At 39.2% G+C, this 6968-nt stretch overlaps 1 protein-coding gene across 1 annotated transcript in view; it reads right to left on the reverse strand.

Annotated features, from left to right (window-relative positions):
- The window catches only part of LOC309563305 (alpha-2-macroglobulin-like), a 233640-nt gene extending 232429 nt beyond the window's left edge, over positions 1-1211 (reverse strand). The window contains exon 1 of the mRNA XM_082267704.1: positions 1059-1211. The gene's annotated coding sequence lies outside the window, so the exon portion shown is untranslated. The remainder of the gene's footprint in view (positions 1-1058) is intronic.
- Between the last annotated feature and the right edge of the window lie 5757 nt (positions 1212-6968).

Genomic DNA, 6968 nt, shown 5'->3' on the forward strand with positions numbered 1-6968 from the left:
TATTGAAGAAAGTAGATGTATCATAACAGACAACTGTATAATCATTATGTCAAATAAGACAATTGTCTTATTTGACATAATGATTATATGTATGTACGCAAAATATGATATATTTATATTTCGCTGTTGTATTTTATAAACTGACAGTTGTCTGTTATGATACATCTACTTTCTTCAATACTTGCAGAAATAACTATTTCCAGTACAATCCCTGAAGAAGAGGTCTCCACCTCGAAACGTTGGATCATACATGGAATAGTCGGTTGAGTGTATATGCACACCTTTTTACAAATACCAGTTTTGCCTAAATTTTAATTGTATCCTTGAACATATTTTGTATGTGTATTTTTTTCTATATATATTTTCATGTGTATTAATAAAACCTAACATTATATTCAAATAATTATACTCTCAATACAACTTTTTTGAGTGACCTATAAAGTCCCACCCCTAGGGGAATTTCCACAAACATGCTCGTCTTTGAATTTGTACTTGTCGGAGTATCCCATGCCCTACACCCTTCTTCAGTTATGAGTTTATTCAGCATTAAACCTTAAAAAAGTCATACCCTAGACTGGTCACTGGGTCAGTGTGCATGGAGACAGCAAAGTGCATGTATAGAAGAACTCTTATTATCGTCTTGACCTATATGACGGTATTTTATTCACCTTTTGTCATCATCAGTCAGCCTCCCCTTTGAGGGTACAGCTACATAGATATTCCATGATTTTCAGGATGACCAGGGTGCACATTCTAAGACAGTGTTAACAATGGTTGATTGGTTAACTAAAGGTAACTAACTCTTACTTCAGAGTTTAACTAGTCAAGAATATATTGCTATTAAATTGCTGTCCTTTGAATGAATAGTTTATGATGTTCAATTTAATCTGCAAAATGTCTTTCATGGTGAAAATAAAAAATCACGTTATGATTTTCTCACACCTCTAACCTCTTCTGTTCCTAAACATACACAGTTGTATAAGTTATTACTTATTGTACAATGCCTTTCTTATATAACCATGTCTTTCAGAAAGAAAACATATATGATAGTTCCTCACCGTATTCTTCCACAGTAAAGGCTTGGACTGTATCCCCCACCCGAATTGAGTATTCCCCCAGTGGAGGCTCAGCGGAGAGCGGAAAAGAAAACTCAGCAATTCTTTGATTGGTATTCACGTTCAGCCACTGACGAATTCGGTTCTTTCCTGGATCCTAAAAGGTCTCAAAATGCTTAAAAAGACAGCTACCCAATACAATTATGAATCATTTTCTGATTAGTCAAAATAATGTTAACAAATTATATTTTTAAATTTTAAAAAATGTATTTTAAATTAATCAAGGTTTTATTATCAGGTTTCCATATCTCCCAACTCTCTTTCATTTAGAGAGATTTTCCCTGTTTTGGAACCATTTTGCCCCCTCTTTCCCCATCTGTTGTTAACATTTTGAATCTGATGCATAGCGCTTCATAAAAACGTACTATTTAAAGTCACAGTCCACCTTTGGGATTATGTTTCATGTTATACCCTCAACCCCCCCCTATTTGAAATTTAGTATGCTTTTGGCTCCACACACACAAACATGGCATCCATTCACAGGGATCTGCAAATGGGAAGACTACACATACTATCTGCCACAGAGGCAAGGACATTTACAGATCACGCCAGCACAAGTGTGGTTAAGTCACCACATTTTTAATTTACATAAGGACATAGGCCTGGGGGACACATTGCAGAATAATGTGAATTTCACTCGTGATGCACTAAATTGGGTTGCCATGTTCTGCAGGTTTGAATGTAAAATTTTAATAAATGCACATTTATTTACTTTATTAATATGGTTGTGAATAATATATTTTTGCAAAAGGTCATTTATTCATTTAACTACCAAAAGGGTTATGCTACACTAAACATTTAATTTGCCACCTAAACTATTGAATTTGTCATTTGTAAAAAGCCAAATTAAAAAAAAATAGTAGGGAAAAACAAAAACGTTTTTTGGGATTAACCAGTCTTTTTTGTTATTCTTTGTAGTCTGCGTAACTGAAGGTATGGCAGGGGTCTGTTCTTTGCCTACATAATTTGAACTAAAAGGCAACCCTTATTTTCATCTCAGAAAATTGGGAGATATGAGTTTCATTTTTACACAACAGCATGATAATTAAGCATAGCCTCAGTCATTACAGATTATATTTTATCTCTGCACCCAAATAAAGAACCCACATGGAGATAAGAAAAAACGGAGGTGCTGCTCGCCCCAATAAACACACAAAAATAATTAATTTGATTTCCCTAGGGGCTTTCATGCAGCAAAAGGTAAGTCAGACAGATACAAAGGTATTAAAAAATCAATGAGAATTTTATTACTACAAAAATTAAAATCAACATATTGCCAACCAGCAACAATAAAACTCTCATTCATTTTTTGACACCTGGTTTGTATCTGTCTAACTTACTTTTTGCTGCATGGGGGGAATCTAATTATTTATTTTTGTTTATCTCTGCACCCATCCTCCACTCTTGCCACTCCACATCACTGTCCTAATTTGAAAGGTTCTCATGTACTTTTTCCTTAAGGCCCTTTCACACCTGTCGGTTCCACCGACGGACTCCGTTCTGCTCAGCGGGGGATCAATCCACCGATCCCGGATGAGCAGGAGGATGACAGCTCTGTGTGCAGAGACGGAGCTGTCAGTTCCCCGCTGTCCTCTATGGGGGAATTGGATAAGAACGAACCGCCTGTCCGTTCTCCTCCGATCCCATCCGATCTGATGTGCCAGACGGATGGAAAATAGGGTTTCCAATCGGTCCAGATTTGACAGACAGGATTGGATCGCATGGCAGCGGGTGTCAGCGTAGATGTCTCCGCTGACATCCGCTGCCCCATAGGGATGCATGGGGCATCTGATCAGGTCCCCCTGAAAAACTGACTGCAGTCACTGACAGGCTTTCAGCAGGCGACCCTGCCTTTTATTTTTTGCCAAACAGCTGATTTTAGTGGGACTAACGTGCCGCAACCGCGACTTGGGTGTTTGGCTTGCAGTTGCAGTGTGCCTTCAATGACTTTAATGGGTAAGTTTGACAGGTGGTGCCACCTGCTAACTCAACAAGCCATGGTAAATTTGCAACAGCTGCAAAGGTTTGCATATTTACAGTTACCTTTGACTGTATGGTAGCTTTTACGTGGCCTAATAAAAGGGCAGTACAGCTCAACTGACTGTCCTACTGCCCCCTTGCTGCCAGTGTCAAAGAGCCCTTACAATGGAACTCCATTAATAGTAGCCTTGTCCAATATTGACTCAGAAACAAATTCAAGTTAAAAAATGGGCAAGGCCAAGGCTTTATTGAAGTGTTGCAATGTAACATGAAGCAAAAAACTTTGCAAGCAGGAATACCATTGCCAGTCACAGGTATACTTTGGCTACTTGTACAATGCCTAAACCACAGTCTTATTGCCTATTCTTACCAGAAAAGCATTCAATCACCCCAACACCCACTTTCAGGCAAAACCAGTAAACAACAACACAGCTACTGGCAAGCCTAACAACTTGAAAAAAAAAAAATTTGTTGACCAAATAACTTCATGTGGGGAGGGTGGGAACTTCAAGGTCAGTGAATATATACCCCAGGACTACAATAAAAAAGTTAATTTACCTTGGAAGTAGCTGGTGCTTTATCCAGTGGTGGGTGGGACCTAAATTAGCCCAGAAACCCTTGAATACAGTCCTTATAAAAAAACTGCTTTTGAGATGAGAGCCTATGCTATTTCTAAGTATAGATTATACAGGGAGTGCCATATACATTTCATTCAGATGGTGAATGAATGAATGATAGTAATTTACATGTAGCCACTAATCACACATTACTAGTATTTTAGTCAAGTCACCATAATTAACAGCATGTTGCTAAAAGACTTGTTATATTTTTTTTACCTGTACTTCTACAAGCGGAAGCTGAAAATGAAAAAGGGGAATATGTTTTATTTCCAGTTAAGTTGAACTCTAGGCAGATATAAAGACACAAATTATTGAAGTGCTGTAATCTTAGATATACCATTAAATTTATTTTTTACCCACGAGAACAAAAGAAAAATGTTTTATGCCACACGATATTTATGCAATGGATTATCAAGTGCAATTTTTCAGTAAAAAACACATTTAAATTCATTTTGGTGCACACAAACACAATATTTACTCTATTTTTGGTAAGAAATAAAAGAGGAGGTTGCGCTAAGTAAAAAGATACTCAAAATGTCAAACTATAAAGTAGTATGCTCCTGTATATTTTCTATAGGCAACATTTTAAAAGCACCTACAGGTCATCAGAATAAAGTTAACTGTTAAATGTGATTATTGCTTTCCCTCTGGCCTGCAATATGTAACATGTGCAGCATAAGCATCTTTTTCCTGCGTAGGCGTCTTCAACAGGTGTGTTTAAGTTCATGTGTATTTGGGTATGGGGCAAAGTTTTTTGGGAGGATTTTAATTGCAGGAGTGTAGTTTTTTTTTTTACTTTTTTTTTCCACAAAACTTTCTTTATATCACATAATCTAGTCTTTAAAAAGATTGTAAAGTCTTGTGTTTTTTTTTTTTTTTTAAATAACAAACATGTTATACTTACCTGCTCTGTGCTGTTGGTTTTGCACAGAGCAGCCTGGATCCTCCTCTTCTCAGGTCCTTCTTCGGCTCGCCTGGTCCCTCCCTCCTGCTGAGTGCCCCCACAGCAAGCAGCATGCTATGGGAGCACCCAAACCAAGTCACAGCCTCCTGTGTCCATTCAGACACAGAGCCTTGACCGGGCCCATCCCCTCTCTCTCCTGATTGGCTGACTTACTTTGATTGACAGTGCTGCTCTCAGCCAATAAGGAGGTGAGTCCCAGGCAGCGGAGAAACTCCTGCAACATCGCTGGATAAAGATGGGCTCAGGTAAGTATTGGGGGGGGGGGAGCTGCATACAGAAGGTTTTTGTTTATCTCAATGCAAAGAATGCATTAAGATAAAAATAGGCTGCCTTTACAATCCCCTTAAGACTCCTAATGTCTCATCTAATGGCGCACAGATCATGCTCTTAGATTCTTTCCTTGACACAACAGCCAGGGAAAGTGACCCCTGAAACTGGAAATTACATTTTACAGGTCTCAAGCTGTAGAGCCTCCCAATCACTTTTAACAAACATACACACACTCATAACATATTACACACTACAGTTTGTGCAAAACACATGTGTGCCATGGATGTATGACACATGTCGATGGCAGTAAAGGGGTTAATAAGTATTGTAGTGTCCAGGAAGTTTATTTTTGGTTGTTATTGGATTAAAGTGGTTGTAAACCTCAGAAATGAAATATGAACAAAGCATATACTTCTATAGTGGGTACTTGTCTCAAGAGCACTAAGTATCATTTCTGTCAGCTGCCCTGTTCCACTGCTCTCTGCATGAGTTGCTTCTGACAAGTTTTCCTGACACCAAGAGAAAAAAGAGGACAGGGGAGGGAGCTCCAGCCCACAGCCTGTGATTGACAGCCTCAGCTCTGTTCCTGTGTGAAGGAGGATGTGTCCCTTCCCTCCAATCTGGTCTCAGAGCTCTCCTCACTGAGCTCTGCAGTGTGTAATTTAATTTGTCTGCCCCCCCCCCTATTTTGAACTGCTGTAGAGAAGAGAAAACTGCAAATAAACAAGTACAACTTATTAATGTTTCATCTCTGTGTATCAGGTCAGTCACTTCACTGGGTGTATGGAAGAGTTTTACGACAGCAACTTCCACTTCATTCGTTTATTTTAATTTGAGCCGTGTATTGCCAGCAATGATCTCCTAGCCAATTAGCCCAATAGCACTCTGATAACTATAGATATATCCTAATTATTTACAATAACCATTACTATTCAAGTGTGTCAAGAAAAATAGTTGTGTTTCATTAAGGGTTGGGATTCATTACTTTTGTGATATATAAACATTTCAAAAGAACTCTCACTTAAAGATGATCTTACGGAACTTTTAAAAACATTAAAAGTCAGCAGCTACAAGTACTGTGGCTGCTGACATTTAATAAAGAGACACATACAAGTTCAGGGATCCAGCGCTGTCCTAACTAAGGCCAGTTCTTGGTCTTCAGGTCCCCGGCACTTCCGTGGTGACTGTGGGAAGCCGGCTGTGACTCCCGGCTCCCCACTTTAAACTCCAAACTTTCTGCAACAATTTCTAAAGGCGGCACCCCTACAAGTCCTCAGAATGCAGCTGCATTACATATACTTTGGGAGGTGCTGAAATTGGATGAAACATTACCTTTTTTTCTTGCCTTGAGGTGCAATTCTTTAAAGGATTTGCCTAATGAAAAGCATCTCATTGCATGAAAATTTCATGAATGGGCCCTTAGCCTAGGTTCACCCTGAGGGTGGGTTTGAAATTGTGTGAGTTCAGCTGAACTTGCTCGATTTCAGTCTGACTAGGGGGACGATTTGACAGACATCTATGCAGGTTCCTGTATTTACATTGCTACTTTGATGTTGAATGTAGGAGTTATGGCAGATAGCTGCCATAACCCCGGTATTTTCCTACAGAACGGGTGGTCTTGTTTCAAATAAAAGTGGTCCCAGCGGCACATTCGCTGTGGGATCACTTTTATGGGCAGCGGGAGAGGTGCCTACCCCCCTCCCATCGCTTCCCGGTCATTTTCCCCATTTACCAGAGCCATCGGTAGCGGGGAAAAGAATCCAAGCCTTTCTGGTCCTGGGCAGGACATCCCCTATTCGACTCTATGGCCTTGGAGGACCGGAGCAATGTCATAAGTCACTTCATCCAAATGGCCTAAAAGGGCCTATTTTTTTTTTTCCTGCTTATTTCTATTACAAGGGATGTTTACATTCCATGTATTAGGAATAATATTGATCAATTTTTTTTTTAAAGGGACAGTGTAAAAAGAAAAAATGTAAATTAAAATAAGTTAAAAAGTTTAAAGCGCTCCGTTTCCCC

This window comes from Pelophylax lessonae (assembly GCF_965119305.1).
Source record: "Pelophylax lessonae genome assembly, chromosome: 9".
Taxonomy (NCBI): Eukaryota; Metazoa; Chordata; class Amphibia; order Anura; family Ranidae; genus Pelophylax; species Pelophylax lessonae.